This window comes from Odocoileus virginianus, chromosome 7 (genome assembly GCF_023699985.2).
Source record: "Odocoileus virginianus isolate 20LAN1187 ecotype Illinois chromosome 7, Ovbor_1.2, whole genome shotgun sequence".
NCBI lineage: Eukaryota > Metazoa > Chordata > Mammalia > Artiodactyla > Cervidae > Odocoileus > Odocoileus virginianus.
Genome location: NC_069680.1, coordinates 42,095,062 through 42,116,954, shown reverse-complemented (window position 1 = coordinate 42,116,954; position 21,893 = coordinate 42,095,062). Strand labels below are relative to the sequence as shown.

The following is a 21,893-nucleotide window of genomic DNA, read 5'->3' as shown; positions in this document are numbered from 1 at the left end:
TCCAAAGATAGTATTTTTCAGCTCTTTTAGTTATATTTTCTGATGCTCACCTTCCAATTTTTAAATGGCATGGTGTATGCTTTAAGTGCAGGCACTGAATTTTTTTAAATTTTAGACTGACACACTTGTCCTTCTGAGGACTTGCCTCTCATACACAGTTCTTTACCTTCATGCTCATCCACACTTCTTGCCTCATGCAGTCAGGTCACAGTCCGTGGTTAAATACATATTTAATGTTTGCTTTATTGTGACAGTATTTTTTTTTAATGACTGAATTTTTTGAGACTTATGTAGCTGTGTCTCAGGCCATTTTGTTTTCTGGTTGGTTGTGTGTGAACTGTTTGATTTCTCTGGAAAATATTTGACTCTTCTTTATCCCCAGAATTCTGAAATCCATAATGGAACCTGTGTCATACAGTTTATCGATGTACATGATCCTTTCAATTCAAAAACTCATGTCCTCTAATTTAGAAATTTTTCTTTTACTGTTTCTTTGATAATTTCCTTTCTTATGCCCTTTTCTCTATTTTCTGTGTTTATTAGTTGGATATTTGGACTTACTGGCTTAATTTTCTAATTTTCTTATGTATATCTCTTAGCTATCTTCTAACTTTGTGTTTTTTTCCCCCCAAGAGGTTTTCTTAGTACGTTTTGAACTTTAATATCTGCCAGCATATTTTTCATTTCAAATTTAATTTTTCATTGGCCTCTGAATGTTTCATTTAAAAATGGCATCCTGGGACTTCCCTGGTGGTCCAGTGGTTAAGTGTCTGCCTTGCAATGCAGGGGACTTGGGTTTAGTCCCTGGTTGGGGACCTAAGATGTCACATGCCCCAGAGCAACTGAGTCCGCACTCCACAAATACTGAGCCGGTGTACCACAGCGCATGATGCAACGAAGGTCCTGCATGCTACAACCAAGACTGATAGGGGCAAATAAGTAAATAAATATTAAAAAAAAAAAAATGGGATCCTGGTCTTATTTCATGGAAGTAATGTTTTCTCTTTTCACTCTAGAATATGAATTGAATTATTTTGCTGTTGCATAGTTTTTGCCTGCTCGTCATACTTTTCTTTTTTTAATCAGCTTGATTTGTGTTTCCTCTTTTTATCAGCTTGTTTTGGCCCCTGATTTTAATGTTAGAGGCTTTTCTCTAATGGTGAGACTTTAATAGCCTGTTCGTATTTGGGAGTGAGACTATAAGAAATGGACGGGAAACTTGTTTACCTAGTGGGCTTTACTGTAGGTTTTGGGGGTAGGAACCCAGATGTTTGAGCTGCTGACTCCTAGATATCAGAATCTGCAAATCTTTTTTTCTTGGATCTTTCTACTTCTCCAAAAGGTCCTCCTTTGTTCACCTTTTTGTGGGGTAAAAGCCTGCCTGTGAGGATTTGGGTGAGCCACAGTGGGGAGCGGGCAAGAGGTCTCACCACCCAAGCCTATCACCACTGAGCTCTTGATGTGTCTGTTCTGGCCCTCTAAGTCTGAAATCTTGCTATATCATTTTCTCCAGAGAGTAAACTACTTTCCGTCATGGAAGTAGGGACGGTTGGTCTGGCTCTACCAGTTGGGGAGAAGACCTGAGGTATTAAATACATTTTTTGGTTATTGTTTAAAATGACACACGTTTATTACCTTGAAGTTCTGTAGGTCAGAAGTCTGGCATGGGTCTTACCGGAGTAAAGTCAAGGTTGTCTACAGGGCTACATTCCTTTCTAGAGGAGAGTCCATTCCCTTGCTTTCCCAGCTTCTGGAGGCTGGCTGCATTCCTTGGCTCTCGGCCCACCCCACCCCCTCCTTTAAAGGGGCAGTGCAGGTCAGGTACATCTCATGTTGCGTTTCTTTGACCTTCTCTTCTGCTTCCCTCTTTCATTTTTGAGGACTCTTGTGGTTATGTTTCCCTGGAGGAGGGCATAGCAACGCACTCCATGGACAGAGCAGCCTGGTGGGCTATAGTCCGTGGGGTTGCAGAGTCAGACACGACTGAGCGACTAAGCACACAGCACGTGATTACACTGAGCCCGTCTGAATAAATCAGGATGATCTCCTTAATTTTTTTATTGGGGTAAAAATCATAATTTAAAATATGCTATCTTAACCTTTTCAATGTGTAATATGGTAGTGTTAAGTGTATTCACATAGTTAGGCAACAGGTCTCTGTAATTTTTTCTTCTTGGAAAACTGAAACTCTATACCCTTTTAATCAACTCTCCTTACCCTAGTCTCTAGCAACCACTGTTCTATTTTCTGTTTAAAGAGTTTGACTTCTTCAGTTGCCTCATATAAGTGGAATCTTACAGGATTTACTTTTGTGATTGGCTTATTTTATTTAGTGTAGTACCCTCAATGAAGGTTTATCCTTGTAGCATATGACAGTATTTCATTTTTTTTTTTTTAAGAGTAAATAACATTTTACCTTTTGAACTGTTTATTTTGTATTGGAGTAGAGCCGGTTAACAATGCTGTGAGAGTTTCAGGTGAATAGTGAAGGGACTCAGCTATGTATGAACATGGATCCTTTCTCCCTCAAACCCCGCTCCCAGCTAGGCTGCGGCATTAACATTTAGCAGAGTTCCATGTGTTTAAAAAAAAAAAGTAAATAATATTTTATCATATTTACATACCACATCTTCTTTATCCGTGCATCTGTTGCCTCCTGGTTTTTGTAAATAAAGCTGTAATGAACGAGCTTGTGCAAATACATCTTTGAGATCCCGCTTTTAGTTTCCGGCCTGGGGTAATAGACCTGGAAGTGGGATTGTTGGATCATGGGGTAGTTCAGTTTTAATTCTTTATAGAACCTTCATGCTGTTTCCCATAAAGGGGCTGCATTGTTTTACATTCCTACCAGCAGTGCACAAAGGGTTCCCTTTTCTCCATGCCAGCACTTGTTATTTGGGTCTTGATTGTGGTCATCCTCACAGGTGTGAGACGGTATCTTATCTGGTTTTGATTTTCATTTCCCTCATGAGTAATGATGTTGAGGATGCTACCATATGCTTGTTGACTGTACATCTTCTTTGGAGAAATGTCTCTTCAGGTTTTGTGCCCGTTTTTTATTTGGGTTATTTGGCTTTTCGTATTGAGTTGTAGAAATTCTTTCTATGTTATGGGCATTAATTTCTTATCACAAACACAATTTGCAAATATTTTCTTCTGCTTCCTTGGTTTCCTTTGCTTCACAGAAGTTTTTATGTTTGATACAGTCTCATTTGTCTCTTTTGAAAGTTTTTGTTGCCTATGCTTTTGGTGTATAGTCAAGAAATCATTGCCAAATCCAGTGTCATGAAGATTTTGCCCCATGTTTTCTTCGAGGAGGTTTATAGTTTCAGGTCTTACATTTAGGGTTTTAATCCATTTTGAGTTCATTTTTATTTAAAGTATAAAGTAAGGGTCCAACTGCCTTTTATACAGTCTGTCAGTCTACCTCCCTCTTCTCAGCTCCTTCCTCTCTTCTCCCAGGAACCAGAAGCTCCATTTCCTGAGCCTTTCTGGAGCAATCAGGGGGATTTTTGTTTGCTTCTAAGGCAGTGAGCTTGTGGCCTGCTTTCCTCTGCTCTAGTCTGCTCAACAGTCATCTCTGCCTTCAGCTTGCAGAATGCCATTGTGGCCTTCAGCTTACAGAATGCCATTGATGTCTGTTGTCCTCACTAATTTTCTGTTCTCTTTGTCCTTATGGATTTATATCTTTTGTCCTCTTTGCTATAATTTTAATGGGATTCAGAAGGAAGTAGAGATAAACAGACCTATTCCACTGGGCATCCCTAATCCCCACATCCATGTTGCTCTTGAAAGTGATATTTAAAAGGCTTTAAAAAAATGATAATTCACATTTGCTATTGTTAGATCCTACCTCTGAAAATAATTGTTCAATCTGTTTCTTTGATTCTTTTTATTAACCACTTGCTGTCAAGTGACCTGTAAGCATCCAGGATAGCATTAATTAAAATTATTTTCCCAAACATTATTTCATTACTCAAAGTAAACAGATTTTTTTCATGAGACTTACTGAGGTCTTGAATATAAGGTGACACCCTATTTCCTGAGGTTTACTTTTTTTAGGTGCGGGGGAGCCCTTGATTTACCTTTAGGTGTTTACATTCTATTTTGGTCAAAAGATGATGTTCTTGGGAATTCCCTGGCAGTCTAATGATTAAGACTCTATGCTTTCACTGCCGAGGGTGTGGGTTCAATCCCTGGTTGAAGAAGTAAGATCTTGCAAGCCATTTGGCATACCCCTCCCTCCCCCTCGAAAATAGAAGATGATAATGTTCTTTTGTATAAATATATTTTTCTCTGAAGCTTTAATTGAACAGTTTAAAGGTAATGGCAAGAGAGTCTTTTTTGTTTGTTTTTAGTTAGTTTGTGACAGCTTTCTTTTGACTGTATTTGATTATTTACAAAGGTGGTGCTATTTCTTATAGATAGGATAAAGATTGATTAAAGTGGGAGATCGCTTAGTGTAACTAGGTCTTTAGGGGCTATCACAGAATTAAGCCTGCTAGTTGGCTTAAGATAGGAACCCAGTTTGGTCCATGTAAATCCGTAGGGTTTTTATCCTGGGGGTCCAGGGATAGGCTTCAAAGAGTTCAAGATCCTCCTGAAATTTGAGTGGTGGTATCCCCTGGAAAAGGGAGTGGCAACGCACTCCAGTATTGTTGCCTGGAGAATTCCATGGCCAGAGGAGCCTGGTGGCTTACAATCCATGGTGTCCCAAAGCGTCAGACTTGACTAAGCAACTGACACTTCCGCTTCAGAACAGGCTTGGTTATCAGCAGATATCCTATGATGCAGCACTTATGTGATCCTGAAAAGAGTTGAAAACCCATATCTAATAGACTAATATAAAGAAAAGAAATAGAATGTTACTGATTAAATTGAACATGATCAAAATAGATGCCATTGGATTCCACATTCTTTCACATGTAAGTACAAATCGCCATCAGTGAGGGACTAAATGAACAACTTTCTTAGTATTTGTTGGATACAAAACATTATCTCCAGCTTCCTGATTATGCACCCACCCATTTATACATATATAAGTATAAAAAGTATCATTTATGAGGGTAATATTTTAGCCTGGAGGAAAACACCTTTTTATCAACCAACTTTTAAAGTGGGTAATTTAGTAATTGCCCTTTGTTTTCATAGTAAAATGCTATAATTTGTGAATATCAGTTATTTGTTGACAATTGAAGATAACAGATAATATATAGAAGGGGAGATGCCACTATTATAGAGGCATAGATAGAGGATTACAGACTTTGGTCTTCAGTTAAAAAAAGATGGGATAGGTTTTATGTTATGCATATTTTATGACAATTTTTATAAAAAACTTGAAAGAAAGAGATAAACAAAAAGCTGGGAATGAGGAAATATGGGGGTGGGGAATGTCAGTTGTGAATTTTTTTGTCTCCAGCCTGATACTTTAAAACTTATTTATGCTCTTGTTTACAGTGAAGTGTATTCATTGATAAGATCTCTTTCCACATAGGAATTCCATTTTCAAGGTGATTAAGCTTAAATTGCTCTTCTCTTCTAGGTACACCAGTAAGTTCTTTGGAATACACAAAAGTATCTGACAAGAAAGCTTATGAAATAGAAGACAAGATCCTGCCTCAGGAAGCGTACATGAGAATAATTTTAAAGGAACCCAGTGATAAATGCAAAACAGTAGCTGTTGGAGGTATGTCATGACTTAGAGCTTGCATTGAGCCTGGTGTGGCACACTCTGCTATAGGAAGTCAAGGTGAGCCGCTCTCCGAGAACCTTCAGAGAGCAGAACCTCAGTCTCTGGCCTCACACACACGAGTGGCTGTTGTCTGAACTTGACTTTGTGATGGGATGAGTTCAGTCAGTCAGTTCAGTCACTCAGTCGTGTCCGACTTTGCGACCCCATGAATCGCAGCACGCCAGGTGTCCCTGTCCATCACCAACTCCCTCAAACTCATGCCCATCGAGCCAGTGATGCCATCCAGCCATCTCATCCTCTGTTGTCCCCTTCTCCTCCTGCCCCCAATCCCTACCAGCGTCAGGGTCTTTTCCAATGAGTCAACTCTTTGCATGAGGTGGCCAAAGTATTGGAGTTTCAGCTTCAGCATCAGTCCTTCCAATAAACACCCGGGACTGATCTCCTTCAGGATGGACTGGTTGGATCTCCTTGTAGTCCAGCAGACTCTCAAGAGTCTTCTCCAACATCATAGTTCAAAAGCATCAATTTTTCGGCGCTCTGCTTTCTTTATAGTCCAACTCTTACATCCATACATGACCACAGGAAAAACCACAGCCTTGACCAGACAGACCTTTGTTGGCAAAGTAATGACTCTGCTTTTTAATATGCTGTCTAGGTTGGTCATAACTTTCCTTCCATGGAGTAAGCGACTTTTAATTTCATGGCTGCAGTCACCATCTATAGTGATTTTGGAGCCCAAAAAAATAAAGTCTGACACTGTTTCCACTGTCTCCCCACCTATTTCCCATGAAGTGATGGGACCAGATGCCATGATCTTAGTTTTCTGAATGTTAAGCTTTAAGCCAACTTTTTCACTCTCCTCTTTCACTTTCATCAAGAGGCTTTTTAGTTCCTCTTCACTTTCTGCCTTAAGGGTGGTGTCGTCTGCGTATCTGAGGTTATTGACATTTCTCCCCACAATCTTGATTCCAGCTTGTGCTTCTTCCAGCCCAGCGTTTCTCATGATATACTCTGCATATAAATTAAATAAGCAGGGTGACAATATACAGGCTTGACATACTCCTTTTCCTACTTGGAACCAGTCTGTTGTTCCATGTCCAGTTCTAACTGTTGCTTCCTGAGCTGCATACAGGTTTCTCAAAGAGGCAGGTCAGATGGTCTGGTATTCCCCTCTCTTTCAGAATTTTCCAGTTTATTTTGATCGACACAGTTGAAGGCTTTGGCATAGTCAATAAGGCAGAAATAGATGTTTTTCTGGAACTCTCTCGCTTTTTCGATGATGCAGCAGATATTGGCAATTTGGTCTCTGGTTCCTCTGCCTTTTCTAAAACCAGCTTGAACATCTGGAATTTCATGGTTCTCGTATTGCTGAAGCCTGGCTTGGAGAATTTTGAGCATTACTTTACTAGTGTGTGAGATGAGTACAATTGTGCGGTAGTTTGAGCATTCTTTGGGATTGCCTTTCTTGGGGATTGGAATGAAAACTGACCTTTTCCCGTCCTGTGGTCCCTGCTGAGTTTTCCAAATTTGCTGGCATATTGAGCACAGCACTTTCACAGCATCATCTTTCAGGATTTGAGATAGCTCAACTGTAATTCCATCACCTCCACTAGCTTTGTTCGTAGTGATGCTTTCTAAGGCCCACTTGACTTCACATTCCAGGATGTCTGGCTCTAGGTGAGTGATGACACCATTGTGATTATCTGGGTCTTGAAGATCTTTTTTGTGCGGTTCTTCTGTGTATTTTGCCACCTCTTCTTAATAGCTTCTGTTAGGTCCATACCATTTCTGTCTTTATTGAGCCCATTTTTGCATGAAATGTTCCCTTGGTATCTCTAATTTTCTTGAAGATACCAAAGAGTTCCAAAGAATAGCCAGGAGAGATAAGAAAGCCTTCCTCAGTGATCAATGCAAAGAAATAGAGGAAAACAACAGAATGGGAAAGACTAGAGATCTCTTCAAGAAAATTAGAGATACCAAGGGAACATTTCATGCAAAGATGGGCTCAATAGAGGACAGAAATGGGATGAGTTAACTCTTTCCTAAGCAGCTCTGATCAGCCCCTCTGGAGCCCTTCCTATTGCTTGGCAGATGATAAACAATAGAGACAACATTTGACTCTGGACATTTGAAAGTTATATAGTGAATTTCTAACCAGAAACCTCACCATCTTCTCTTCTGAGAATGGGCCAGCCAGTATCATAGCTCAGTGAATGTGGCCTTTGAATAAGCTGTTATTTATTGGCTTTTTCTCTACCCTATGTGACATCAAGGCCATATCTGAGTCTGATTGGGTGGTGGCTACATTGGATTCACTAGTTCCTTATTAGTCACTGAGTTTGACCTGCTAGTCTCCTTGACCTTCCAACACCTGCCCCCTACCACCAACCAAGTTACAATGTTAAGTGGTAAACTTCATTTTCTTGCTCATAGCTATAATTCTTATCTTCTCAACTAAGTTTATCATCAGGGTCAGTATCATGCATTATTTTGTATTTTGTGACTTTCAGTGCATGTCCATCTTTTGATTCACTGGCTCTTTTGTTAATGGCATAGCCTATGTCATGTTGATACTTTAGGGTTTTTTTCCCCATCTACCAATGTAGAATACTTTAAATGAACCCTGTGCCAAGTAGTTTATTTCTTTAATCATCACACCATCATGAGAACATTAAACAACTCCTGCTTTTCTAGATGAGGGTGCTGAGGTTCCACGTGGTTAAATAACCGGCCTACTATTTCTGAGAGAGTAAAGGCAGACATGGGATTCAGCACTGGGTCTGTCTGTCCCGTATTGTGCGCAATGAAGACAGTATATCGTGCCCTTTCCCCTTTTTGAAGCAGGGTTGGAAAAATATCCAAATGTTTATCGAATTGTAACCTTCTGCTCTACCTTCTTCACGATTTTTTGTTACTTTTTCCCATTTCATGGTTTCTTATTTGGTTTATAATTATATATATTTATAGCATTAATTAGCAAATTAAAATCAAGTATTTTCTAATTTTATAATTTTACTGAGAATATATTGTTGGTATGAGACATCATTAAAGTATGTCCTCTTTCTAATAGAGGCTCTGATATCTTTGTTGATGCGTTCTGAATTGCTTATGAGGCCAGTATAGGAAGTACAGGGCTTCCCCAGTGGCTCAGGCGGTAAAGAATCTGTCTGCAATGCAGGAGATCCAGGTTCAGTCTCTGGGTCAGGAAGATCCCCTGGAGAAGGAAATAGCTACCCTCTCCAGTATTCTTGTCTGGAGAATTCCATGGACAGAGGAGCCTGGAGAGGTACAGTCCGTGGGGTCACAAAGAGTCAGACACGACTGAGTGACTAACACTTTCACTTTCTTTAGGAGTAAGAGTGGACCTTGATGTTTCTGATGTAATCCTGTTGTGTCTCCAGATTTGCACCAGTGCCCAGATACTTTCAATATAGTTATTGAAGATGATATAGATAAGGAATGATGAGATTTTGCTAGAAATCTTCTTGCATGGTTCACAAACTTATTTCAGAGCCTGGATCCTTTAAAATATAGAACCATCTACTCAAGTGCTTAGTTTTGGCTCAGATGATTGTTTTGAAGTGTGTATATAGCTTGGACATTGCCCTGAAAGATGTGTTTTAAGTTCGAGTTTAAGAATAAATCGTATCTATTTTTTTTTTTTGATCCCCAGTAGTGGGCTGCATGAATTGAAAATCTGTATATTTAGACTTCTAAAATATTTTTATTAAATTAGCAGAGGCTCTGTATACTGAGAAGTATTTTGAATCTTCACTAAAATCCTGGGCGGGTTGGTGTGGCAACCTTCTTTGAAAGATGGATAACCTGAAGCTTGTGATATTGCAAAGCTTGCCCAAGCCTGTGCAGTTAGAGAATGGTGGAGCCAGAACCCGAACCTAGATTTGTCTGATTTCACGGACTGTGCTTTGAACAATTACTCTGCCCCACTGATTACACGGTGGTGACATTCAGATTGCAAATGTGTCCAAGGATTTTTTTCTGCTTTGTGTTAATACAAAGGCAGTCTTAAAACAAACAGTTAAATAGGCCTCGTCCTCACAGAAGCAAAGGCTTCTAGATAGGCCTGGTGCAGTCACTGATGGGGTTACAGCCAAACAGTGACAGTTCTGTTGTGATGGGCTGAGAACTGGGAACCATGCCTCCCTGTTTCTGCCTGTCCGTTCCCACATGGAGCCTATTACACTGCGTGTTGCGTACTTACTCGCTAAGTCATGTCTGACTCTCCTTTGGCTGCACGGACTGCAGCCCACCAGGCTCCTCTGTCCCTGGGATTTCCCAGGCAGGATTACTGGAGTGGTTGCCATTCCCTTCTCTAGGGGATCTTCCTGACCCAGGGATCAAACCCAGGTTCCCTGCTTGGCAGATGGACTCTTTACCGCTGAGTCATCAGGAAAGCTGCCAGGATCAATTAGGCTTGGCTCACCTGAGTCCCCTCCAAAGCAGATGTGGCTGGAGTTTGGCTACACAGTCACACAGGTCTGGCATTGGGATATGAGTCTCAAAATTTATGAAATATACAAACCTTGGAACTTCAGGTATATTGTATCAATTTTACTAAAAGGGAAATTTCTTTTTGTTTTTAAATGTACTGTTTTCCTGATTCTAAGTGGAAAGTTTGGTAAGTATTAAGTTCAAACAGCAACAAAAAAAGCCACCATTCTCAGGTAGCCACTGATAATATTTTGGTGTGGCTGCTTCAAGATTTTATTCTTAGGACTGTGTATACCTTGTAAAAAGTTCAAAATTAGAATTAAAGTTTTCTAGATCCATTTTTGCTCAGTATAACTTGTTTTCCCCGTTTTTAAGTTTTCTTTTACATCATGCTAAAAAGTGGCACCGAAGTATTCCATGTGGATAATAACATAAGTTATTCCATCCCATTATTCAGTCAGTCAGTCAATTCAGTCGCTCAGTCGTGTCTGACTCTTTGCGACCCCATGAATCACAACACGCCAGGCGTCCCTGTCCATCACCAACTCCTGGAGTCTACCCAAACCCGTGTCCATCAAGTTGGTGATGCCATCCAGCCATCTCATCTTCTGTCGTCCCCTTCTTCTCCTGCCCCCCAATCCCTGTCAGCATCAGGGTCTTTCCCAATGAGTCAACTCTTCACATGAGGTGGCCAAAGTATTGGAGTTTCAGCTTTAGCATCAGTCCTTCCAATGAACACCCAGGACTGATCTCCTTTAGGATGGACTGGTTGGATCTTCTTGCAGTCCAAGGGACTCTCAAGAGTCTTCTCCAACACCACAGTTCAAAAGCATCAATTCTTCGATGCTCAGGTAGACCTAATTCTCATTCAGTTTTGTTAAAACCCCTCCACATTAGGACACTGTGGTAGGACAGAAATATTAAAAGAAACAAGAACTCCATAAATGCCACTAGTTTTCATGGTGTCTTGTAAAATAACTAATGCTGGTTAAGAATATGATGAGAAAACCCACATCACTTCTTCTGACACATTATACAGAGAACCTGACTTGTGAATTTCCCATTACAAATGCATGAAGGAAGTACTGGAAATTCCCCATTGACCTGTAAAATTTGAAACCTCCTTTTTCTTTCATTGAAGTAACCCATCTATGATAGGTAACTTTAGTTTTTTCCATGGTTACAAGAAACTTCTCAAATCCTGATTTGTAGATAGTTTGGTCCTATGAGCTTCTTAAGGTACTTGATGCTTCATATACTAGTTAGTTGAGCATTTCTCCCTCAGTTTTTTTTTGCCTAAATATTTTATAAGTGTTCAACACTAAGTCAGGCAGCTGTAGTGACCTGTGGAAACCTGAGTGATGCTGCTTTGCAATCTCTTAGATAGACATTCACAGTACAAATATGGCTTCTCTTGAACTGAAGAGTTCTATGCTTCTAGGAGTCAGAGTTCTGAAACAGAGAAAGTAATTATAACTGAGATGGGTCAGCATTTAATACATGCCTCCTATTCAGGACGGCTTCCCGTGTGGCATGGTGGTAAAGAATCCGCTGCTAATGTAGGAGTCACAGATTCTATCCCCAGGTGGGGAAGATCCAACAGAGGAGGAAATGGCAACCCACTCCAGTGTTCTTGTGTGAAAAATTCCATGGAGAGAGAAGCCTGAAGGGGTCACAAAGAGTCCAACGTATCTGAGCATACACAATACTCAGAACAGGCTGACATGGAGGCGTGATTATAATGTATTGATGCTTATTATTCTTCTATGAAGATATCATTGTTAAATTAAATTATCATTATAACATCATCACCAGGCCAGTGTTTTTCAGACATGGTTCCTTATTGCCCTTGGAATTTTCCAAATATACCTGGGGGTACATGTGAGGGAGGAGGGCAAGACTTCTGACCTCGAGCAGCTCTGCTTTTATATGTTTTATGTAGTGAACTTCCACAAAGTTTTGTTTAAAGAAAGCTTTGTTTACTTCCTCGAGGAAGTAAAGACTGAGAATCATTGTGGTATAGAGAACCTACAGAAGTAAAACCTACAAAAGTAGACCTACAGAAGTAAAAAACCTACAGAAGTAAACCTACAGAAGTAAAAAAAGCTAAAAAGAAGTAAAATAGATGTTCACAACAGTGTTGCTTCCAGTTTTTATCATGCCTATAGTTCTCCTGTAGGGACACAGTCTGTCTTGGATTTGGTGCTTAACCAGAGGCCTTCCAGTTGGAATTCCTACAGACTGACCTGCTGGAGGAGAGTGGTTTCCCTAGAGGTGCCTTAGGTTAGGAGAGAGTTAGTTCTAAGGTTAGGAGAGACGAGGGGATAACCTTACAGTCATTGGTGGTTGAAGGTAATCTTTGGTGATGGGGCCAATGAATGGTGCTGAGTGTAATGCCTGAAAGTTGAGCCCTAGGAGACTAGTTAGCCCTCTGTATTCTGGTTGATGTGGGTAATAACAAGGTTTTCTTGTCATCAGGTAATGTGGTAGTGAAATTGAGCCTGACATTCTGTGAAATCTTCATCATCTATTTCTAGATTCTTTTAAAACTTTGTGGGTGGGCTGTCTTAAATTGAAGATGGATAGTAATGAGTCACAGACCTGAGCCTTCTTGAATCAGGCACTTTAGCTATGTTTGTGTTACAGCTCAGTGGATTAACTAAAGAATTTCCCTAAAGAACAGCTTGGTAATTTTTTAAAAATAAAACTTTGCTTCTTTTCAAATTTTGCTTTATTGAGATATATTAAGTACACTTATTTCATGCTGATAATTCTAGGATTTCAAGTCTTTTTAGAGCTGATTTCATTTGCCCATTTCATGTTGGTGCTCATTCATAGTACCTTACTTCCTCGTGTTTATAATTTACTGACTGAGAGCTCATGTTCCTTGGAAATTGTATCTGTGTGAGTTCTTTGGGGTCAAGATTAAAAAGAGGTTTTTCCAGGATTTGTTTATATTTGCTTCTGCCAAGTACCTCTGTGAAGTCACTCAGTCTTCTCTGACTCTTTGTGACCCCCTGGACTGTAGCCCACCAGGCTTCTCTGTCCATGGGATTTTCCAGGCAAGAATACTGGAGTGGGTTGCCATTTCCTTCTCCAGGGGATCTTCCCAACCCAGGGATCGAATCCCGCTCTCCCGCATTGTAGGCAGACGCTTTACCGTCTGAGCCACATCAATCTGGATAGTCTTTAAGTTCTCTGCTTGGGCTTTCTCAAAGCACATAGTATGAATTTAGACCACAAACCACACGAGTAGTAGTTGTTGGCTGTGAATTCTCAAGGGAGATTTTCCACCCAGACCACTGCCGTGCCTCACCCCACCCCCTTAAACGCTGTTAGGGTTAAAAAGCAATTTCTCTTCCCTTATGGTGGAGCAAGTTTATTTCTCATTGCCCATATCCTGAGGGCATAGTTCTGTGAAGTTCCAGTTTTAAGATGGGATCTCTTTAAATTCACGAGCTCGGTCCTGGTTTTATCTCCTTTCTTGCTCCATGTAATTGTTACCAGGGTTCTGGCTTTGGTGCTTTCTTACTTCCCAGCTTTTCTACTTTTACTATCTCTTACTTTGTTGTCACTCTACAGGTACATTTAAAAAGATATTTTCTTCTTTATTGATCTTTAGGAGAGTAGTTGAAGATACCTATTGGGTCATTTTATGGAAATGAAAGAGATCTTTTTTTTTCTGCTGTTAATAGGTGCTTCTAATAGATGAGGTGGGAAGATATTTAGGGAAGAGTTCAAAAAATTATTAAAAATTTAGATACAAGTCCAGCTTCCCCCACACCTTTTAAAATCTGCTGATTTTAGTTTTGGCTGTGTTGGGTCTTTATTGCTGTGCGCAGGCTTTCTCTAGTTGCGCTGAGTAAGGGGCTGCTCTCCAGTCGTGGATAGGCTTCTCACTGCAGCAGTTCCTCTTTTTGTGGAGCATGGGCTCTAGGGCGTGTGGGCTTCGATAGCTGTAGCCTATGGACTTAGTTGCCCCACAGCATGTGGAATCTTCCTGGCCCAGAGAGCAAACCCATGTCCCCTGCACTGGCAGGCAGGTTCTCAACTACTGGACCACCAGGAAAATCCCCAACCTCCCCTTTTAGTTGGAGTGTCTGCCATGTACAGTTGGATTAGATCAGGACTGAAGTGGAGAATAATTCCTTGTAATATGCTGTCTGAGTTAGCAGGGACCTTGATGTCTTTGACTCATTACTTACTAAGATGAGATTTATTTTTGTTCCTTGATTTGATTGATTAATTATTTGCCTAATATTTTACTATATCATACAAGTTTACCCTTCGAAGTAAGATTCCTAAGTAACTCCCTCACTTTATGGGCGGTTATTTGTTATATTTTTCTTATGTTATATCTGCCAGTCTGCCATGGGTCTACATGATGATGTCCTGAGAAGCTCTGGTGTATGTTGGCTCATTTATTTAGTATTATTTCATTTGATTCTGAATTAGTGGAATATTATTTGAAAGTGAAAGTAGTTGCAATTAATATAATATTAATAATAATTAACATGCCAGCAATACAAAAAATAAATCAGTCTCAAGGAGAAATTCTTAATGTTATGGTTTAAATGTACAACATGTAGATCTGTGGAATCAGGTTAATTTGATAATTCAGCTGACTTATTACTCTTTGACCACAAAATAGGGAGATAGCAAGAAACATTGCCATCTGATAGAAATATGTAATATGTACATGTGCCATTTACTAATCCATATGAATCACACACTGTTGTGAACTTTAATGCCTTTGTTTTGAGACCCCCCATATTAGATTAATTTTGCAGAGGCGGACCTGCTATTGGGGTTACTGATCTAACGTACCTAGCCTTCCTTGGTCCATCCGTCAGTCTGCGCTGCTATATCAGAACAGTTTCCTGGAAACAGCCATATTTTGGTATGACTTAAACTAATGAATACTTTTTTTGAGCATATAGTAACAGTTCAGTTCAGTTGCTCAGTCGAGTCCGACTCTTTGCGACCCCATGGACTGCAGCACACCAGGCGTCACTGCCCATCACCGACTCCTGGAGTATACTCAAACTCATGTCCATCGAGTTGGTGATGCCATCCAACCATCTCATCTTCTGTCGTCCCCTTCTCCCCCTGCCTTCAATCTTCCCCAGCATCAGGATCTTTTCAAATGAGTCAGCCCTTTGCATGAGGTGGCCAAAGTATTGGAGTTTCAGCTTCAGCATCAGTCCTTCCAATGAACATTCAGGACTGATTTCTTTTAGGATGTACTGGTTGGATCTCCTTGCAATCCAAGGGACTCTCAAGAGTCTTCTCCAACACCACAGTTCAAAAGCATCAATTCTTTGGCACTCAGCTTTCTTTATAATCCAACTGTCACATCCATACATGACTACTGGAAAAACCACAGCCTTGACTATATGGACCTTTGTTGGCAAAGTAATGTCTCCACTTTTTAATATGCTGTCTAGGTTGGTCATAACTTTCCTGCCATGGAGTAAGCATCTTTTAATTTCATGGCTGCAATCACCATCTGCAGTGATTTTGGACCCCCCAAAAATAAAGTGAGCCATTTTTTCCACTGTTTCTCCATCTATTTGCTGTAAAGTGATGGGACTGGATTCCATGATCTTTGTTTTCTGAATGTTGAATTTTAAGCCAACTTTTTCACTCTCCTCTTTCACTTTCATCAAGAGGCTCTTCAGTTCTTCTTCACTTTCTGCCATAAGGGTGGTGTCATCTGCATATCTGAGGTTATTGATTTCTTCCAGCAATCTTGATTCCAGCTTGTGCTTCATCCAGTCCGGCATTTCTCATGATGTATACTGCATATAAGTTAAATAAGCAGGGTGACAATATACAGCCTTGAGGCACTCCTTTTCCTATTTGGAAGCAGTCTGTTGTTCCATGTCCAATTCTAACTGTTGCTTCCTGACCTGCATACAGGTTTCTCAAGAGGCAGGTCAGGTGGTCTGGTATACATCTCTTGAAGAATTTTCCACAGTATGTAGTACAGTGCTAAGCAAATGTTAAATGGAATCAATGTTGATTTAAATTGGAAGAAAGCTCAAGTTGTGATGACTAGGTTAGGGATAATGATTGCCTGGAGCATTTATGTATTTTGAGGTTATGAAAATTAGTAGTGTGTTTTAAATATTTGGCGTGGAAGGAATAGAAACATAACCTGGTAAGCATGCCAGCTGGATTGATAGCATGATTTGTCAGCTCTACATTTAGATAAGACCACATTATGATTAGAAATTTTAAGATTAATATTTGAGGGGCTTAGGAATGTTTATTTATTATGATTTTTGAGTAGCTATGTTTGGAAGTTTTAATTTTGTAAAATGTGTTAGCTTAACAGATCTTCATATTTAGTTCTGAAAAAATGGCTGTTTGTTTATTTTAAAAATATTGCAGTGTTTACTTTGAATTGGCATTGGTGGAAATAGTTTCTAAAGAGGAAACTGGTTTGCATCCCATGTTGCAAATATTTTCAGACTTTCAAACTAGTCAACCCAAAGAATCATTGTTTATTATTTTTGCTTAAATTTTGAGAACATAGAATTTTCCTAGTGTTTTCTTTTTCTCATCACAATTATATTTTTCAGCAGAATACATTTCTGAAAGTTATACCATTGATATTTTAAATAAATTGAATACATTTAAATTGACAAGGAAAGTTCACTAATTTTAGATGAATTCTTAAGAAATCTTTTAATAAAATGAAGAAAGCTTTCTTGATGTGAATAGGTTTTTTCTTTTTTTTATGCAGAGGTTTTTAATCTTGGAGCACTATTCTTATATCTTTTTTAATATCACATTCAAAGATATGTGAGTATGTTTTGACTGCATATATTTATTGCTACCTGTGTTAATTTGGGAAAGAAACCATAATAGAAATGAAACAAAGATTATATAAGCAATAGCTCATTTCTAGAATTTTTTTCTTCCTAAATATTTGATGGGAAAATGTTGATTATTAACACAGTCACTTTCAAACTTCCACACAGTCAGAAAAGCAACTGTTAAGACAAGCCTTTAAAGATATGCTTACTGTTCTAACATTCTCATGTTCCCTCCAAGAGGGGCTGCTGATGACTGGGCATAACTGTCATTCCCACTGGGGCAACTAAATTTGGGGTACTAGCTGTGATTTGAGTCCATATGCGTTACTTTTCTTTTTTTTTTGGTCAGAATGAAGAAAAATATTTTTAAAAACTCTTTTTGGATAAAACATTTTTTAATGTAGGTGCTGTTTATGGCACTGTGAATTTGATATTAATTATGATGAAGTAACCCTGACACCCATTTTTAGAGTCGTGACCAGAGTGATTTACTGTGGGGTTTTCTGGTCAGTTTCAGTGAATTTCAGCAGCAATAAGAACTAGTTTCTATTCTAGTGTCCTCTCCCTCTTGGAACCACTTTGTGAAGATGACTGAGAAGTTAGGGTAGAGCCTGAAGGTTTGGCAAGTAGGCTAAGTAGGCTAATCATTTTCCTTTGTATGGGCCTTTCCTTCTTTTTTGTATAAGAAAAGAATTATGTCCATAAAGAGTATAAGATTGTACTGAATTGATTCAGGTGACATTCAAAGGAAACATTCTTGTTCCAAATATGTTTGTGTATTTTGGATGGATTTTGAGAGCTACTATTAGAGGTGAGCAAATGTTTGGTAATTACTTTTTTTTTTTTATTATATGTTTGGTAATTACTTAGTTCTCTGACCTGCTGGAATGCTACCCAACAGTAGTTCTTGTCTCCTCTTATTTACAGCCTCTGGTAGTGCTACTTTTTCCACTTTATGGTTTCTTCTTCTTCACCGTGCTGGTTTGCATATAGTTCTCCTGGCCTTTCCACCTCATCACTTCCACCTTCAACTCCCAAAGCTACTAGGACTCACATCTCTGTTCATCCACTCAAACTACACATTGAGCACCTGCTCCCCAGTAGACAGTGTTCTAGATACTGGGATCCAGCACTGAAGCAGACAAAGGCCATCTTCTCATTGCATTAGGGCAGGGAAAACAGACAAAGAGCAGACAAATGTGTCAGGTAATGGCAAGTTTTAGGAAGAATAATAAAACTGGGAAAGGTTATGAAGTGGCGGTTAGATTGGCATCTTCCATGTGGAGTGTTTGAGTGCTGGTCCAGGAAACAAACCTCAGTCAAGGTGATCTGAGGGGATTGGGCTTCTGGCAGAAGAAACTGTAATTGCAAAGACCATGAGGAGACAGTGTAAGCATGTAGACCAAGGGGCCAGGGTGGCTATAGTGCATTGTGCAAGGGGAGAGCTTTAAGAGTTTGGAGAGGTGGTCCTGGCCCAGCTCTCACCTCTGTAGGCTCTGATGAAGAGTCTAACTTTTGCTCTGAGTGAGGTGAGAAGGTACCTGCAGTCTTAAGCAGAGTATGATCTAACTCATACATTAAGTCCCGCTGGTTGCTGTGTGAAGACTATGCCTAGGGGACATAAGATGCTTGCAGACCAGGTAGGCTGTTGCCAAAGCCTAGGCCAAGATGTGTAATTTTGGACCAGGGTGGAAGGAGTAGTGGAGAGATAAGAAGTGGTGAGATTGCAGATATATTCCTGAAGGAAGCTCATCAAATTTGGATACGGGGTTAGATGTGGATTTGAAACAAACAGAGGCATCCTGGGTTTCTCCCAAGATTTTGACCTGAGTTGTTGGTAAGTTAAAGTTATTATTTACTGAGATGGGAGAAAAGTGCAGGAGGAAAATGTTGGAGTAGGGCAGGTAGGGAGTAAAGACTATTGGTTAAAATAGTTACCTGTTAGACATCTGAGTGAGAATATTGCATAGGCAGTTGGCTATTTGAACCTAGAGTTTAAAGAATCCAGCCCAGAGGTTATCTTTTTAATTGAGAGCTGTCCTAGAAGAGATGGTATTTAAAAACCATGGGCTTGGATGAGAGCATCTAAAGTAGTTCTCAAAGCATAATAGGGATCTGTGGGTTCCTTGGACCTTTATAAGGAGGTCTGCAGAGTTAAAACTTTTTATAATAATACTGAATGTGCCATTCAGTAGTGTTTTCCAGAAGCATGTGTGACATTGTTGCAGATTGAATGCTGACACAGATGTGGGAATCTGCTTTTTTCTAGTAAGCTAGGTGTGAGGAATATGTTTTAAAAATGTAAACTGCTATTCTTCTTACTAATGTATATATTTTTATTTTGGAAAATGTATTTCTATTGAAGTATGTTATTTATGTTGATTTGTAATGGGTTTATAGTTGCTTTTAGATGCATTAATATTTAAAAATTTTCTCAGTTTTCTAATGCAGTAATTATCTATAGGTATCATGCTCATACACAAAAATTTTTTTGAGTTTCTTATTAATTTTTAAAGTGTAAAGGAGTCCTGAGACCAACATGCTTGAGAACTGCTGACCTAGAGAGCTAATGATAATAAGGAAGAGATCTGAGAATTGAAGGAACTTCTGGGCAGAACTCATAGAGATAAGAACTAGCGCACAAAGGAGAGTGAGAAGAAACTGATGGAAGGAAGGAAGGCGGACAGTGGAAAGAGTGTACGGTGTTCTGGGGACCAAGTAAAGAAAGCATTTCAAATGCAAGCAAGAGGACAGCTGTGTAGCCTGCTGCGGATAGGTCATATTAAATGAGAATTGAGAATCAACCATTGGCTTTGACAATGTTGGAGGTCACCGCTGATTTTGAAATGGGTAATTTCAATAGAGGGAACAAAAGTTGGCCCAGGAGAGAACAGAAGGGAAGGGATTTGTATCACAATTAGTGTCCTGAGGGTGAGAACTGACTCAGCCCATTGCTTCATTTTGAGGCATAGTCTGACCAGCCTTCAGATTTAACTCCTATAAGCACCCACCTAAGGCCAACCAGCTGTGAGGTTGGAACGGAGGATGTGCAAGTGATACAAGTTATCTAATCCCCTTTGCTGTGGAGATCATTTCCTTTAAAATGTATTGGGGTTCTTTTTTTCTTGGGTTAGAAAAAGATTTGTCCTTCAAAAAGAGTAACTGAATTTACTATGTTTACTTCTTGTATATTATTGATCATTATTAAATATTATGGTTTTAGAGGGAAAAGAAGTGATATATTTTCCCCCAGTGGGGAAATTTAAATTACTAGTTTAAATTTAATTGCCAATTAAATTGGTAGTTGTAAATTACCAACTTATATTCTATTTATTTACTTAAACTTTGCAGTAATTTATCTTCCCCCTGACCAAGAACTCTTCAATAATAAGGTGGAATTTTTTCATTTTCATTTCCCTAGTGACTATCATCTTGCCTGGAATACAGTAGGAATTCAATAAATATTTTAGAATAGTAAGATATTAGAACATTTGAATTTATGTTTCATAGTTTACTTTTTACTCCTTTTTTCATTCTGCTGTTAAAAGTAAACTTTAAATTGTTAGTGGGGTAAATAGCTCAGTTGGTAAAGAATCCACTTGCAATGTGAGAGACCTGGGTTTGATCCCTGGGTTAGGAAGATCCCCTGGAGAAGGGAAAGGCTACCCACTCCAGTATTCTGGCCTGGAGAATTCCATGGACTGTATAGTCCATGGGGTTGCAAAGAGTTGGACACAACTGAGCGACTTGTACTTTGACTTTTCACTTTCAAAGCGAAGATTGTTTTAATTCCACTAAGTTGGAGCAAATATCAAAAAGAGAATTTTGATAGGAATCAGATAATGGTTCTTTTTCCTTTGCTTTGTTTGGGTGTATATTAAAAAAAAAACAACAAACAGCATGACTAAATATACACCTTCTGTTTTTGAGGCTTTAGAAGTTGTCCCCAAAGATAATAAAAGAAATAGCTTTGACCTGTGAGAGACCATATCTCCTTCAGAACTAATTCAAAGGAAGTTGTTTGTGAACTTTTTTAAAATTTGGATATAATTTTGCATACTACACAATGTACAAATTTTGTCGTCTCTCTCAAGGTATAGAACATTTCCGTCACCCAGAAAATTCCCTTCTGCCATTTCCAGTCAGCTGTCTCACCCCAGAAGTAAACAGTAGTGTGACTTCAATTAACAGAGCTTAGTTTTGCCTATTCCAGAACTTTGTAGAGTTATACAGAGTGTACTTGTGTGTCTGGCTGTGTTTGCTTCACTTAATGGTGTTTTTGAGAGTTTTATTTGTTATGTGTATCAATAGGTGTTTCTTTACGTTGCTGAATAGTATTCTATCATATGAAGTTATCTGTTTATTGAAGGACATTTGGGTGGTTACAATTTTTGGCTATTATAAATATAACATGATTATACAAGTCTCTTTATGGACATAACATTTTCATTGCTTTTGGATATGCACTTAGAAGTGCACCACAGGATAAATATATGTTTAATTTTATAAAATATTGTAAAATATTTTCCTAAAGGGGTTGTCATAATTAAAGATGACTATCAGCAATGTATGAAAATCTCCAATATGATCCAAGTCTTTGCCAGCACTTGCTATTATTGTCAGTCTTTTCAATATTAACACTATAAAGGGTGTAATGTGATATCTTGTAGCTTCCTGATTTCCTTTATGATAATGATGTTGAAAAGCTTTGCTTGTACTTATTGGCTATTCCTGTGTCTTCTTTGATGAAGTATCTAGTAAAGTTGTTTTCTATTTTAAAAACTGGGTTTCGTGACTTTTATTCTTGACTTTTTATGCTTTTCAATTCTTTTAGTATTGATAATTCTTAATGTATTCTAGGTACAAGTCTTTTGTCAGATACATGTACTATAAAGATTTTTCAGATGTGGTTGCTTCTTCATTTT

General features: G+C 39.0%; 1 protein-coding gene across 16 annotated transcripts in view; it reads left to right on the top strand.

Annotated features, from left to right (window-relative positions):
• The window catches only part of SGMS1 (sphingomyelin synthase 1), a 317,203-nt gene that overhangs the window by 156,065 nt on the left and 139,245 nt on the right, over window positions 1-21,893 (top strand). For 14 of the 16 annotated variants that reach the window (XM_070470579.1, XM_070470586.1, XM_070470574.1 and 11 more), the window contains one exon: window positions 5,543-5,686. The exons of 1 other annotated variant lie outside the window; for it this stretch is intronic. The gene's annotated coding sequence lies outside the window, so the exon portion shown is untranslated. Of the gene's footprint in view, window positions 1-5,542; window positions 5,750-21,893 lie in introns of all 16 variants that reach the window. One more of the 16 variants, XM_070470585.1, reaches the window with a different exon arrangement.